The following is a 17,015-nucleotide window of genomic DNA, read 5'->3' on the forward strand; positions in this document are numbered from 1 at the left end:
TGGGATATTTTAATAGGTTTCTCTTAAATTATTTACCTTTATTGAATTAGCAGAAGAGTGACATTTTACTCTAATATCAGCTCTAGAGAAACAGTATTGTATACTAGAAACAATTGTGTGTTTTATTACTGTAGCATATTTAGATATGATTGTGAAATGCTTTTAAATATGGGCAGCAAGTATATCAATACATTATAGCAAAATGAGATGTATGCTTTTAATTCCCGGAAAAATCTGGCCCTCTTAGATGATCTTACATGGAAATAATGCTGAGGTTAACAGTGTGTAGGTACTGTAAGCCTTAATTTGTATACTCATAGCATGCTTAATTTTATTTAATGATCAGCTATTTTGTGGGTAGATAAATGGGTTTTGAGGCTGTTTACTTTCAACATGACCTTTGTCAACCCTCTTTCAAGTTAAAGAGAAAATTCTGTAACCGTTTTAATCAATTTTCCAAAATCTGACTTGTCTCCTTATGGTGCCTAACAGCATTAATCAGAATTATTTTCAAGCCTATGCAGAGAGTTCCTGCTATGTTTGCTTAAGAAGTTCCCTAAACTTTGTCCGTTATACTTAGAAGGAGCTCTGTGGCAGAGATTGAGTTTGCACATTCAGAGGGGATGCTGGTAATGAAAGAAGTTAGTGCTTCTGTAGTAAAAGTCATTAGGCATGCAGCCAAATTCAGATCTTATAGTCTTCCTCCAGGCCATGCTTGTGAGAGTCAGGGTTATTTTAATGATATCGTTGCTTTCAAGTAGATTTTATAGGAAGAGGATTGCACGGTTTCCCTTCAGTGACCACTTTTTTCAAACTCGGAGGCCAAGTAAAGGATCACTGACAGTTAATTAATTTCTGCAGAATCTTTTCACACCCACTTTTGTATGGGTTTTGTACACACTTATCTTAGAGCCAGGACTGTAATATAGAGAGCTGAGCTGGTGCAGACTGCCACTTGCAGAATAGGTTTAAAGTTCTCCAAGCCACTCTCAAATTAGCACAGTCCTTTGAGGTACTATTTACAGACACCTCCAACCTAACCCATGGTCTTTTGATGCTCAGGAGATATTCAGGACTGGAGTGGGCAGGGTAAAAGCGACCTTCAGGAGACACAGCCAGTACAAAGCTCTAGGAAGAGTCTTTCACAAGACTTGTCTCTTTAGAATGATCTGAAACCTGCATCGCCTTTTCCTTATGTTAGCTCCCAATTTCAGCCTGAATGAAGTCAATGGCAGATCTCTCACTGACTTCGAAGCAGGAAAATTTTGGCATTTAGAGGAAAATCACTGTGAAGAATAACGATACAACATAAACACTTCTGTTAGAAATGCAGAATGTAAATAACACTGTTTTATAGCATTCATTTAAATCCCCAGGCGCTAGTAGAAAATAGGTCTCCAAATAACCTAAATAGTTTGGCACATTAAACTTTCAGCCCTTACAAATACTGGTAGTGTTTCAAAGAATGCATTTTTAAGTGAGCAGTAAAAAGTAATTAGGCATGTAATTGTTGTTTTAGAGATTTAATCCAATTCTCACTGCAGTCAGTAGGAGTCTACATTTACTTCATTGGGGACTGAGTTGGGACCTTACATGTCAGAAGAGAGGGAGGGGGAAGAAGAAGCGGGGAGCAAACCTGTACAAAATCAGAATTGGGAATTTCCTAAGTCTACATAAAATGCACACAGCATTTGAGACAGCAGACATCTTTTATTAGGCAGAAAGCATCTACTAACCACAACAGAACAAGATTCCCTCCTCCTTACCATACGATGCCCCTTCTGTCACTCAACAGACATATAATTAAATCAAAGGGTAGTAGACTTTTCTGAATTTCCTAAAGAAGTTCACTCAGTTTCTTTCTGTCAGATGTCACGACACATAATTTTAACTCGTATTTCTGTATTTGACAAGTAGCACAAATGTTGCCATTAAGGCGGTGTATATAAGCCTGTAACAGGCTAAACCCTATAGAACTTACATTTAACTTGTATTTAGATCAGACATGAGTGATATCTAAACAGGCACATGGAAAGCTTTGATATATATTTTATGATGTTACTTTGATTAAAAGTAAAAACTGTATTTAGTTTTTAAGATGGAAATTGGAAAGATAAACTACATGGAGCAGTCACAATTACATGTGAGAATTATGAATGGTGTATCAATGTCTACACTGCCAAGATCTGAATCTAGGTTTACAAGTACTTAGTTTCTCCTTGGTTGATGTGCAAATATATAATGGCTGTGAATGACAACTCAAAACCCAGTGCCCTGGATGAACCTTTAAACTTTTAAGTTGTTGGGAGTATATCTGAGAGGAAAAGATATTACGCTTGTTACAAGATTGTAGTGTAATTTTATTGTATTTTTCCCTGAGATATAGCAGCACCTCATTCACAGCATTTTGTTTCCTGCAGAAATGAGACTGCAGCAGACACTTTTGTCATTACCAAATCAGGGTTAGGCTCATTACTTTAGCTGAAATCTAAATGGAATAGTAGAAGATGGATCTAAAGGAGTTACTCAGAGGTCTGATGGAGTAAACTCTCTCTTTTCAGAACAGGAGGAGGGGCAATGAACATCTGGTCAGCCTGGTGTGAATAGAAGCTCTCCATCTACAATTTAAAGGTAAGACTCTGAAACCGAATATGTCAAACCATATTCTCCTCTTAAAACTTACATTCAGTACAGGAAGAAATGCTATAAAGCTACACAGTGCAATGTTATTTTAATAACATGAATGATGGCTAGTAAGGAGACATGATGCAACTCACTTGAGTGACATGGTAAAAATAAGTTTCCGAGGATTTATAGCAACTGAAGTATTGCTTCTGGTGATTTATGAAGCTGCACACAGATCTTCCTCTAGACAATCAAAGGCACCAAATAGAACATAGCTGCAATGATGTATTACCCTTTGTTTGACCTCATTTGCCACAAGAACAGGGCCTTTAGATCAAATGTGTTTGCACCAAAGCTGAGTCTGCCTTCGCTATAATTAGTTGCCAACTGCAATAGGGCCTCAGAGAAATAACTTTTTAATTATTAGGCTTTAGAAAATGTATTTTACTCTTTTCACTGAGGTGCAAATACACCCCGTTTTCAAGGAGAAGTATTATTTCTCACCACCAAAAATAAAGCAATCAAGGACAGAAAACCGGTGCCCGAGTGGGCCACAGTATCCCAGCGAAACCCTGGGGCAGGAGTGCTTTAAATTTTGCTGACTGGCCACTGGATGCCACTGTTGTTCCACTGAAATTCTGTAGTATTTTCATCTTCTGACTGGCTTACTACCCCTGAAGACAGGAGTTTAAATAGCATTGGTAGGTGCAATCTTCTGAAGAAAATAAGCTATTAGGTTTGAAATTATGAGTGGCTTTTACTGTGCTTAGACATTTGACTTTCCTCCTTGTTCAGAGCCCCTTCTCACTAGGAATCACAGCACCAGCCTCTCCCTTCAAAGGCGCTGGCAGGATACCCCCGTATTTTGACTCAAGAAAAGTGATTTCAAATCCATATTCTGGTCATGCAGGATATTTAGGTGTCATTCAGAAAAAGAGGAAGAGACGAATGACCTAACGCTGGCCCCCAACAAACTGGGACTTCCCCAACCTGGGAAGCCAGTCGGGCAGACTACTGGTGGCCCATCTCCCCTCTGCCCCACGTCCCATGGTCCCCAGTGACACAGGCTGCAGCGGAGCTCTCAGCCTCTCTCAGGAGTAAGCTCAGAGCTATGTGTCAGAGAGGCTTTAAGAGCGGAAGAAAAAAATGTTGAAAAAATGCAATTTTTTTTTCTGAGTCTTTTTGTGTTATCTTGCTTTTAAAAGATTTTACTGTTTTCAACACTTTTAAATGTATATAAGTATTTGAATCCTGACCAATTCTGCCTCTGTCTGCAGGATCACGGGACATGGATTGCTGTATTTCTCACCATCTGCAGGTCTGAGTGTGCAGCTCCTCAAGATCTACGCTCTCTGCAAGCCCATGGGAAAACCCTGCAGCTCTCAGGACACGGTGCGGAGGTGTTCCCAGGATCACACCACGGTGCGGAGGTGTTCCCAGGATCACACCACGGTTCTGCAGCTTCCCTGAAAGGGAAGGGCTTTCCCTTCACCTCTGTGATAAGCCACAGGGACGCAGCACCACCCCAAAGCCTCCACACACTGGCATCCCGAGACACCAGATCTGTGTATTATTTCACACTGGTGCTTTCCATGATTAAATTCCCACTTGGGGCTGACACTGAGCCCTGCTCAAGCAATTGACAGTGTGACCCCCTCTGCTCCCAGCTTTTCTTCAGGCATTCTCCTGTGCAAGCTCTCTGCACTCCAACTCTGTTCGTCCCTCACTGTCTGTGCTGTGCAGCCATACTGTGTTTTTTTTCCTTTCCAGGAGACAACTCTCCTAATGGCATTGTCAGGAGGAATAGATATTCCCCTCTTAGCAGCTCTAGTTGATATTCCAGAGGCAATCACCTCCAGCAGAAGGTGAAGGCGACAACTGCAGGTAGTAATTTCTTAAATTCTCTACTCTAAAACTTTGCACTGAATCAGATAATTGTTACATACTGGCACCTAACTATAGCACTACAAAAGTAGGTTTTCCCTTTCCTATAGACAGTATAAAAGACAAATGTAGGTGATATTTTTTCTTATGAAACACACACACATTCCTCCTTCTATTGGCAATTTCATGCACGCACAAAATACTGGATGTTTGAAATTTAAATCAAGATTGCTTTATCCTAGCCAAGGGATCTGTAACCTCATTTTGTAACTGCCTTTCAAAATCCAGCAAGTGTACTTCAGTCAGAAGGGAAAGGTGACTGTCATCTATGCAGATATGGAGACAAAAGTGTCAGTATAATTTATGATCGAACCTAAAACAAATCTTCTCCATGGCTCATATTTTTTCTTTTGCAATTTTTATCAGTTGATTTCAATATGGCAACAAACCTTTTCCACCATGCTTTCTGATACTATTTATTTGAAAAAGGGTGGGTTGTGTTGTGGGTTTGTTGGTTGGTGGTTTTTTTTGTTGTTGTTGTGTTGTGGGGTTTGGGGTTTTTTTTGTTGTTGGTTGTTTGTTTTTCCCTGTGGCTTCCTTTCCACCCCAGCTGTTTAAAAAGCTTCATTTGGTTAATTTGGCTTCATTTCAAAAGGGCACTCTTTCACTTCTAAATCCAAGTGTACAGCATAGAATACCAGTTTTCATTTTAAAGAGACCTGATATAATAATAATCCAGGTGCCCTAGTAGCACGTCACAGCCTAGACAGGGACTGAAGAAGTGCCTAACACAATTGTTACTGTGCCCACAGCACAAAACATTAGACGTTGTTTCTATGGACATTCAAAGAAATAACCCAAGTTTACAGAGTGGGACATTCAGGTGTTTGCTGGAATACAACCCCTGATAACAATTTTACAAAACTTATTTCACTTAAGGACATTTTAAAAGATCCATTTGTTGGCCTTAATGTTTTTAAAGCAGCTCACTTTATTTCTTCAAATAACAGAAAACCTTTCTTAAACTATTACCCTGGAGACCAGTAAGAACCAGTTACTCATCGTTGTCTTTCCTGTTCTGGACAGAGAGCTATTATGCTAACTGTATTTGTCATGTTTAAACTGTGTACAAGTGCATGAGCTGTTTTTGTGCAGGTTTCAGATTAAGAACTAAGGAGAAAACAACCCACATTACCAAGATTTTCTTATTATATTCAAACATTTAAATTTTACACTATTGTCTTATTTTTTCATTTTGTCTTTGCTTTTCTGTTGCAGGCGCAGTGTGCAGGAGGCATGCCAGCTCTCTGCAGAGACAGCTTGTCTTGGCAGAGCTGAGATGCTGTTCACCTCCATATTGTTGCCCTTATAATTTATTTTAAACACTAAGTATTTCATTTTTAAGATATTAAATTGAATATTGCATCTTTGCAAAACGGTTTCTTTTCAGCTGGTAATCTATCTTGATGTTTACTTTTTTTTCCTAACAGGTAATAGTACTTGTGCAGGTGAAGTTTAAGTTGCGTGTAGGAACGCCAGCACTTGTCAGACTGAGGGATGATATAGAATCACATACGCAATTGTTTCCTTATGCTTTTTCTGAGTTCGTACTGAAACAAAAATGAAAATATTTTGATTTAAGTGTCTTTAAGCAGTAAGCCCACCCTAGCTCAGATCATGCTCCAGTGGTGTGACATGAAGCACCTCTCTTGGGAGAGGCATCGTTTGAAACTATTTGCAGCTGAGGATGCTTAAAAACTGGAGTACCAGCTGCATTCACCACAGATAACTGTAGCTTAATTGCTCTGCAAGCTAGTCGCAAGACCAGCTAAGGAGAGGACTGAAATCGTCACGTTATGCTGCTTTTCTGACAGTGTTACTTTGCGGGCCTCAGGCTGAAAGTACTACTGTGGTTAAATATGATTCTAGAAATTTTCTTTTCCTAAATATTTCACTGTATCGTTGATAGTGGCACCAGCTGAAAGCTTTCATTCTTTTCTTCTGGCATGTATATAATTCTTTCTACAGTCAATAAATGATGCTGCAGTAAATTTTCTCATAGAAGATTTGTAGCTGCATGCAGTGTCACTCTTGGTAGCTCCTAAGTCCATGCTGCTTCACAGGAGTGCAAAATGTGAGGGAGTCAGGGACATATTTCTATTGAAATGTAATATCCTAATGATCTGAAATTGGAGCTAAGAAAATAAATTACAGCCCTCAGTTATGGAATGTACTTCCCTGAAAACACACTTAACTCTTTGGTGCCTCAGTTCCTACGTGTTTAAAATTATAACAACACTCCTGCTCTTTTTTATCTGATAACCCTTCAGAGTTTGGGGTTCGGTGTGTTATTTTGGGGTGCTGAACAATGGCACAGATATGTTTATTTGCTGACAATAAAAAGTCTCGTTTTCATGACTGGGGAGAGGTCAGATAAAATGGAGACTGTTTCTGTGGGCACTACACTAACACTCTTCATTCACCACTTTCCCCTGAAGTGCTATTTTGCTGCTTTTTACAAGCTGCGGGACCTTCTCTTCAATTCCCTGATGCCACCTTTTGCTCCTCGTCCTTTACAGACACAACAATTTCAAACAGTTCTGAGCACCTTAGTGTGTGGCAATGAGATTTGCCCAACTATCTCAGCAGTTCTCCGAATGGAGAGCAGTTAAATGCACAAGATTCAGTGACATTTAGCCCTGCCTACAGGGCTATCTTATGAGTGTGAGGTGTTGAACAAATTTGTGTCTGTGAAGCTTTTTCAGATGGAGTTTGAAGCAGACATGCAAAATACTGCACATATTCGCTGATGACGGTGTATGTGTAGCACGGGACAGAGTGGGAAGAAGAACAACTGTTTCATGGCATGAGTTGCTATAGCTACTAAGATCAGAATTTTTCATTAAGTATCTCCATCGCTGAAACTCTTCAACATAGTTGAATTAAATGGCATTGTCTGCACCGCTCCTTACCTCATGGAAGTAGTCCCTTGAACCAGAAACAGTCTGAAATATTTCAGAAGTGAATCTGAGTCGCTCCAGATGTTGTAGCCATCTGATGTTTTATCCTCCTCCAAAGGATTTTGGGGTAAATCCAATACAAGCTTTCCTGGTGCCTGTCTCCCAGAGCAGAAAGCAAAATTTGGGTGCCTATGGTGCCTATATCATGCATAGAGACAGGTTAAATTAGGTGAATATCTGCTCTCTTCTTTGACCAGAAATAAGGTTGCAGAGACAGAAATGTGAGGGTGTAACTCCATGAAAGGGATGAGTGATCTAACGCCTCACTGACACTAAAATTGGGAAGTCCCATTCTTCTCCCCAGTCTTTCTTTTCCCTCTCTCCTCCCCTAGATTATCTTGTACTGGCTCTAGCATATGTGGAATCCTCTGTGAGCCAACTCACTCGCTAAGCTGTTGGAGAACTAGCCCAACAAAAAAAAAATAGAATAAATAGAAGTAGTGAGCTGAACTGATGCAGATGAGGGTGCAATAAAAACCAGGGCCTGTGCCAAAGCATAACAGTGCAGACAAGTTTGGGGAGGAGGAGTGAAACAATGACAGCCCATGGTTTAGTTGGTATCTTGTCTCTCACCCTGAGGAGCTTTAGTTCAAAAGTTTTGGCTGTAGTTTCTTTGCTGCAGAGTCAGCATCCCCCTTGTGCTGCATCATCTTGGATCCCTGATGCTTAGTTTGCTTTCTATGGCACTGGTTTGGCAGTAGATTTGGGGGGATGCTCTGGCCAGGCAGCAGCACCGTCTCATTCCAGAAATGTTTTTGTGACTGGTGGTGTGCTCAGTCATAACCCCTGGGGAAAGACAGGCATCTTTTTCTCTACTTTTTGTAATCTAATGGGGATTAGCCTGAAATCTCACAGTTCAAATGCAAGAATAGAGGGAACTTTCAGACAAAAGTTGCATGTCTTTTAGATATTGAGCCAAGTGACTGTCACATAGTGAGGTGGGGAGAGAGAAGGGACTGGATCACAAAGGTAGGATTAAGTATGTGAAGTCCACCTAAACTCTGCTGTAGTTCCCCTTCTTTGGAGCCTCCAATGGGCCATGCACAGGTAGAGGTATCTGTTAAGCTCACTGCATGACTGGAGCTTCTAATGTATGATCTGGAACCGAAAATAGCCCTTAAAGCGCTTACAAGCACACAGCACAACCCATAGACCGGCTGATGAGGTTATTTTTATGCATTTCCACAAAGAGATGCGAAAGCCTGATGAGCTAGACTTTATCGAGACACAGTTCCTACATCAAGAGACAATAAAGGAGTCACAGGCTGCCACTGACCTATTGCATAACTGGATCAGACATTTTAATGAGCTTCTGCTAGTCCATGGTTCATCAGCCCTGCTGATTTGTAATGAGGCAGGACACTGCTATAGAAACCACTCCAGCAGACAGCATTTTTGAATGTACTTAAGAAGATGAGTTTGAATTGAAATGCAAACAAAGTGTGGATCAGCCCAGCTCTTTCTGAATTGTAGCAGCCTGTTTGCTCTCCTGTCCATGTTACAGTTTAATCCAGCCTGAGGTATTTTAGAGGTATTTTTTAGAGGTATTTTGTGTATCTCACTTCCCAAATAACGCAGTTTCCTCAGGTTCTTTAATATTTTTTCCATTATAATTATTAGTAAAACTTTTTAGCGAAGGATTACAAAGGAGAAAGCATAAATACATTTTCAAAATTTCTCTAATAATTTATTCTATAAACTATGTTTATAGAAGAAATGGGACTAAAATTAATTTTAAGGATAACGGTCTATATCACAGAGAGGAATGGCTATGAAATAACCATGCTTTTTTTTTTTTTTCTAAACTGCTGAGTTATAAAGCAAAATAAAGTGAGTCTCCAAATAATTCCATAAATTAGATTCAAGTAAACACAAGTAAAGAAGGAAAAAACTGTTTAAGGAGTTGGACCTGACATCCATTACAGGATATTTATGATATTACTAAAGAGAGTATAAGAAATACTTGATTATATCCTCTACTGTATCCCTTAGGCAACAAAATCTCCAATGACACCACCCTTTTCCTACACTAAAATTCCACCTATATGCCACCTCATTTTAAACCACTTCAGAAAGGTGTGTTTCAATTCTCGCTGTGGTTTATGAAGCTATGTTATACCAAACTGGTGCATTATCGATAAAGAACTGTGTTGGGCTACAGTTTTTCATATGGTAAAATTTCCTCTGACTCTCTTGCCTGAAAGCATGACTTTTCCTTTCCTGGTCAGCCCTTTAAAAAAACAAACTAAACCTGGCCCATGATTCACAGCAAAGTGCTTGGGGAGTTCTCTTTTGAATAGCACCAACCTCAGGAACAGCTGCTATGATCAAATGGACAAAGGAAATTGAGCACCACCCACCCCATGCATTATCTTTTAAAGCTCCAGGAGCTTAATCCTTCCTGTGAACAAAGTCTGTTGTCCCACTTTCCATTTCCAGTCACATATTATATGCTGTGTTAGTCTGCTTCCTCCTAAGAGTGCCCCTGCAGCAAAGCTACAGTATAAAGGTTCGAAGTCTCTGCAATTAACCTGAGTCATAAAATGAAATGTTCCTTCTGCACCGTGAGGAATGATTTCCTATGACCTAAATAACTCTGAAAAGAATGCACTGTTATTAAAAATATTTATTACTGTTATTGCAAAGGTACTAAAAGCCCAAACAGTAATCAGTATTTTTGCAGGCCGCGGGAGGGTGCTTCCTAGACAGCAAGAACCACTCAGTTTACTAGCCATATATAAGTCTTTTTCATCTGCTGGAGAGGTAGTTATGGTCTGCCTACAAAAAAAAAAAAAAAAAAAAAAAAAAAAAAAAAAAAAGAAATAGCCTTACTTCCAGTGTTTATGGCTGGAGTATGTTTCATTTCTGGAGGTTAGATTTTGGTGAGAATTTCGAAAAGCTGATTTTGACCTTATTCAGCATTTCCCCATTCTCAAGCTGACCTTTGAAAACCAGAAACGTGCGAAAAAGAATCTGGAGGGAGAGCAAACAGCGTGTAAGAGATGTAGGGAGGTTTATCACAGCTATGTTTGTGGCAGGATAACCTACAGGACTAATTTTCTTTTGCAATTCCATCCCTTGTTGCATGCCAGAGAGCATCGCTCTGTCCACTCGATGACCCTATCGGTGAAAATGCTCATGTGTGGCCTGTGTCACCACCTTCTTACTCTGAAAATACAGGAAAATAATCAAAATTTGCCAACTCCGGTGAATAACTGAATTTACAAAAGGGTACGTAAATATATAATCTACTAAAAGTAGATATTTTCTATCTCAATTGCTGCTATTTCTCTGTGATGGTGGCTTTCCAGTCGTAACAGACACCCTGCCTACTGCATTTAAGCCTCTTTTCTGTCATTGTTTTGTTATTTCTTGATTTGGACTATAATGCCCTAGTTTTTGACAAATCAACAAGAATAATCCTCAATCTCTACACTTTGTTTGTGTTTAGATGTTTTTGATTATTTGCACGGAGCCGTCAAACAGGATACTCTCCTAAAAGCTAAATGTGAAGAGAATGTTGGACCAATAAAGGCAAGTTTACAGAGAAGAGAGCTGAATATTCTTTAAAGACTCATTACACACTAGAAATTAAAATGTTTACAGTATTAAAAATGTTATTTTACTCAGTAGAATCTGTTCTCATTAGCTCATCTTTAAAAACAAAACCAGAATAAGGTTGATAATATTGAAAAATATTGTTTATTAACCTGGAAAGGAATTAGGAAGAAAATTTCAAATTATGATAGGCAACATGAAAACTGACCTCTTCTCCTGTACCAAAATATAATAAAGAGATGTGAGATGTCAACAAACTTACAGCAACACAGGACTGAGAATTAGATATTGCAGGTATACATACACATGACTGCAGAATTTTATGTGCTTGGGTGGGAAGGTGGTAGGTATCAAGAAAAATTAATTATGTCATTGAGTGAAGGCTGCAGTCTTGCAAACTCCAATAATTAATCAAATCCTACGGATCATGATTCCTCAGTTAACTTTCTTGAGTACTATTGGGTAATTTTATTAAAAGCCTCACGTATTTAGCAAGGTGATGCTAGATAGCCGATGATCTCTGGGCAACAAGGCACGTGCCAGGCTGGGTGTCTGGGTGCTCTTCCACTCCCAGGCACAGAGGGGACTGCCAGGTACATGAGGTCTCCCACAGGGAGCTGTTTTGGTGATATCTGGGCAAAATTTAATCTAGGTGAGTGCCAGGGATTCCTGGTGTAAGCTCCTCACTCAAATCAGCAATGCCTTTGTTTCAGACACCACCAAACAACTGTCAAGGTCAACTATGAAGCTGTCTTCTTTAAAGTGTATTCTACAGAAATGTGATTTTAGACTGGCTGAATAACGTGGCCCAGCAAAGAACTTCTTACGCTTTTGTGTACAGCTGCTGAAATTACCTGCAGGGAGGGAAAAAACCCAGCAACATATAGTCAAAGGTAAGGGTTAATGTTTAAGAGCACATTTTTTCAAAACCAGTAACCGCTTCATCCCTTGTGAAAGGCCACGGCAGGCTGGGCAGGACAGTAAAGGAGGCACAACCCCGTCCACCACCGGCCCTCCGGTGCAGCACTGCAGGGCCCGGGCCCCGCGGGGATTTCCCACAGCCAAACTAACACTCTCGGCCTCCTTTCCCCTCACGGGCGCCGCTCCCTGCCCGTCCCCGCCCTCGGGACCCGCCGGCAGGTGCCAAACGTGCTCTGCCTCACCCCGGCGGGCCCGGCCCGGGCGGGCGCCGCCACACGCGGTACCGCGGCACCTGCTGCGACCCGCCGGGGCGGTGCGGGCCCTTGTTGAACGTCTCTTAGCAACTGCCCGGCCAATGGCAGCGGCGCTGGGACGGGGGTGTGCGGGCGGCGGGGGGGTTAACCCCGCGGGGCCCGGCCGAGGGCCGGAGCGCTGCTGTCGGCAGCTGCGGGGCGCGGAGCGGAGCTCAGCTCGCTCGGGAGCCGCCTTTCTCCTCCTCCCGTGCCGGGCCTGCAGCAGCCGCAGCAGGTGGTGCTGGGCGGATGGGTGCGCGGGCTCCTCCTCCTCACCGGTGGCTCGGCAGGGGGTTCCGCGGCGGCTCGTCCCGCCCGCGCGGCGCGGCGGGTAACGGGCGCTCCGCGGCCGTTGGCGAGGCACGCGCGGGGGGAGGGGCGGGGCCGGGGCGGGAGCCCGGCGTGGGGCGGCCGAGGGGAACGGCGTGCCCGCGGTCTGGGCTCGCCCCGGGGCGCTCCGTCGGCCGGGCCGGGGGAGGGCTGTGTGCGGGGGAGCCTCTCTGGCCGCGGCGGTGTGGCGGGTCTTGACTTGTGCTGCTTCTTGTCAGGCTCCGGCTGACCCGCGGGGCCGAGGGCGGCGGGGCAGCGGCCCGGCTGTGCCCCCGCTGAAGGCCCGGCGCGCTGTTGGTCCCTGTGGAGCTGCAAGCGGCGGATGCTGGAAGAGGTGAGAGCCGGAAAGCTTTCTGAGTCAGGGGATTTGTGGCCGCTCGGCTTTAGCTGGTAGTTTCACGTGATGCGGGAGCAGACGTTCCATTTAAAAAAATGGCTTTTTTACTTTAATTAAAAATACTGCTTGCTTTGTTTGTAGAAAAGCCCGTTTCAGTTTGAAGATCAAATCACAGTGCAAGACCAAATTGTAGTATTGTTGTGTCCACAGTTTTTGTAGATCACTCTGCTGCTTTCTCTGCTGTCAATGAAATGGTTACGTGGTGCTCTGTACGCTGCAAAGGTATGATAGGAATTTCAGGGCAATGACTTAGAATAGGAAGCATGTGAAGCAAAATGTGAATGTATTTGATAAATTTTAATAGTGAGCTTAGAAAGGAGACCTAGAGAAACTATTTTATACCGTTGATGGAGATTTCAGATTATAAGTATTTGAGGGGAAGATGTTCTTTCGTTGGTGTGTTTTTTGGTGGAGGAAGGCTGTGGTACTAGTATCAGTTATAATTTAGGCTGGTGAGAGCATAGGAAAGGATAATACTGGGCTCATTGGGGTCAATATCTTGTCTCTGAGAATGTCTGGCAGCAGATGCTAAGGGAAGAGGTCATAAGTAGAGGCTGATTGTACAGAGATGCTTTTATCCATGTATCCTCCTAGTATACTGCAGTCTGGAGCTGAAGGATCCCTGAGCAGAGGTTGTATCTCTCTTTTTGAATTTGATAGCTGCTGATGGATGTTTTTCAATGAATTTGATCCAGTTTATATACTTAGCATTCACAGCACCTCACGGTGATGCAAGTCCACAATTTCAGTGTGTTTTATATGGAAAAAATGCTCTTATTTTCCAGCTTTTGAGCTGAATGTTTCATTTCATCCCATATAACTGTTTTATTAAAAGAAGCAATGAATAATTATTTTCTCTGTGTTTGCCCTATTTCTCTAGCTGTTTCCTCTTTAAGCTGAAAAGTCGTAGCTTATTAGTTTCTTGTATGAAAGTGTTGGTTGGCCTTGCACCATTTTCAGGTCTGTTCTGTCTTTTATACAGGGAAGGTTGTACCTGCATGTGATATTTAAGCTGGGGAGGTTTAGTGTTCATACAGAGATGATCTCTTTTCTGCCCTCAGCTCCAATGTTCTGTTAACTGCCTCTGAGCTATTATTTCCAGAGGACTAATCATAGTGACCCTGGGTTATCTTCCTGCATGGTAATACCTAGCTAGAGGCTGTTAGTACATAGCAGAGTTGTCTATTTCAATGTGTTTGTTTGCATTTATGAAGATGGAATTTCAGCTGCTGGTTTTTGTCATCCTTTTGCTTACTATGAGGACAATCTTCTGCAGTTCTTGTCTTTCACTCTAGGTGTTTATTTTTATGAATGGCTCTGTACAGTACGTGAGCTTTCTTATTTACCTGCTCATTGCCTCTTTGAATTTACTGAACAACAGAGATGCCTGCAGAGACCCCTTTAGGACTCTAATTTTTGTTTCTTTGGGACTTTCTTATGATATACTTTCATACCCTAACCTCACACTTCTTACTCCTACACTTTGCCCTTCCCCATCTATAATTGGTCACTAATAAATCCCCTCACATCTTAGTTTAAGAACTTTTGGTAGGAAACATTGTGAAAAGCTTTTTAGAAATCAAGTTATGCTGTCTCTTGCCCAGGTGTGTTGGCTCATTCTGTCTTCCAGAGCACTGTGGCAGACTCGTTAGTGTTCCTTCCTTCCGCAGAAGGTATGCTGACATTTCACCAGTCCAATTTGTTTGCAGTTACAAAGTCTGTTCTGTGACACTTTGGTTTTGCTCAATAAAAACCTAGAATTTACAGGAGAACCATTCCTTGAATTCCTTGGCAATCTTTAGAGAAATTGCAGTTACCGTCTTCCATTCCATGCCTGATTTAACTTAAAGGCTATATTGTACTGACACTGGTGAGTTTTGTCATTTATCAGATCTGGAACAGTAGTTCTGGCTCTGCACAGTAAATATTACTAACTAGTAAAGTTGTGGCTTGTTTGTTGTTGCTGTTTGGGTTTTTGTGTGTGGTTCTTTTGTTTGTATTTTCTTTCTTTTTAGAAGTCCTCTGCTTGCAGAGACAGCCAAGCTATGAATTCTGGCTAAAGTTTATCTCAGGGAGAGGAGAAGGATCTGCAGAAGGCAATTCCTCAGATTTTTCCTCTTGGGTATCTGTGACGTGGGGAGGTTTGGTACCATAATGTTCTGCTCCAGCTACATGTAGTAAGTGGTTTGTGAATACAGAGGAATACAATTTTGAAGGTGAACAAAAATAGCACTGTTATCTAGTGATAGGAAAATGCTAATGTGAAGATCCATAGTGTTAGTTCAAAATGAGGTGGGAATTTGGGAGCCAGGTTGAAACATTTCCATATGTTTCAATTTTTTCAGTGATTGCATTAATAGTTTCAATCACCTGTGTATGCGAAAGGTAGAGTTGAATATTGATGTAGTAGATCAGATTATATTCCTTGTAACCTGAGTGTTTGAGGCAAAGACCATGACAGAACAGTCACTGAACACTGAATTTTATCAGATGTGAGGGTATATGCTTGTGTGGTTATATGTGCTGAGAAGATAAAATAAACGTTTATTTTCTTAACTCTATTTAAAAATGAAATAATTTTTAAAAAAAATATGGAAAGGGGAGGCGTACTTGGGATTTTCTGAGTATGATATGCTCATAGTGAAACACAGACTTAATGCCTGCGGGCTGGGTGGTTTGACTTGCCTCTTCATGTTGCTTTTGACAATACTGAGAAGTTTAGCTGGAAATTTGACATTACTTAAAGTTCCCATAGAATGTGGATAAGCAGGGGGATTCCCCACTCCCATTTTGCAGTTTATAGAATAATGACTAAAACGCCACAGTCTTGTAAATGTGGGAGGAAAGATCTGGGGTCTACTTTGATTGCAAGACCCACCATTAAAATTACAATATTGAATAAAGGTCACTAAAACTATAATAGAGTTCTAAAGGAAGGAATTCTCTCAACTATACAGTTATCACTGGATATGTTGCATATTTTAGTGTTAGTTGTAAACTTTGTTATCAAAACAGCTGTAGAGGGACAATAAGTGTCAAAACTCTAGGGAAGAAATGTGTGGACTTTGATTACATGAATTAAAACAAGTATATGCCTTGTGACATTATCAGGGATATATTTGTAAACTTACAATGTCATTACTGGAGTATACCCTAAATTTACATATACTGATGTGTCTGTATCTATCAGGATAAAAGCCATCTGTGCTGCATCTGTGGATTACTAGGCAAACGTAGAAGGTTTAAGCAGATTCACAGCTCCTTTTGGGATATAATTTTAGTAGAAGGAATCCTATTGCCCTTTAAGTAAATGTTAACTTCCCTTGCCCCCAGTTTTACAAGTTGAAGCATATACATGTCACAACTTGTAGTAGTTGAAATATACAGAGAAGGAATGTTTGTTTGACAATTTCTGGTTGATACTGACTTTATAAACTTTTTTCCAAGACATTGCCTTATTGAGGGCTGGTAGAAATCACCTCTCCAAAAACTGTCTTTCACTATCCTCTCTGCATTAGAGGGGAAAAAAGTTTTCTGGGTGACCAGAGACTGCATTTCCCATTTGTGTCACACCCTGTGGAGGTTAGAGATGAGCAGATGGTGTAATATGATCCCAGCACAGTGCTGTGACTAGAGATTCCCTTCTGATGGTCTGAATGGGTTTTACAAACGCAGTTACTACTCCTTTTCAAGTTTAGGCATGATAATAAGAAATTTTAAGTATGCTGCATTGTGTAAAGTTTACAATCCTACTTATTACTGCTCGTGATCTTCGACTTGTGATATGGCCTGAACTCAGGCTTAATTAATCAGATTTCTATCTTGAATCTTAGCATATTCTGTGTCATTCCCTCCTCTGTCCTCCAAAACACAAACCAGTAACTTTTAAAATGGCTCCTTTCAGTTGTCTGGATTTGTGAAATGTACTATTTTTGAAGTTTAGATTAAACTTATTCTTGAAAAATGTGTTTGTTAGTGAATCATGTA

The sequence above is a fragment of the Caloenas nicobarica genome, chromosome Z, assembly GCF_036013445.1.
Source record: "Caloenas nicobarica isolate bCalNic1 chromosome Z, bCalNic1.hap1, whole genome shotgun sequence".
In the NCBI taxonomy this organism is placed as follows: domain Eukaryota; kingdom Metazoa; phylum Chordata; class Aves; order Columbiformes; family Columbidae; genus Caloenas; species Caloenas nicobarica.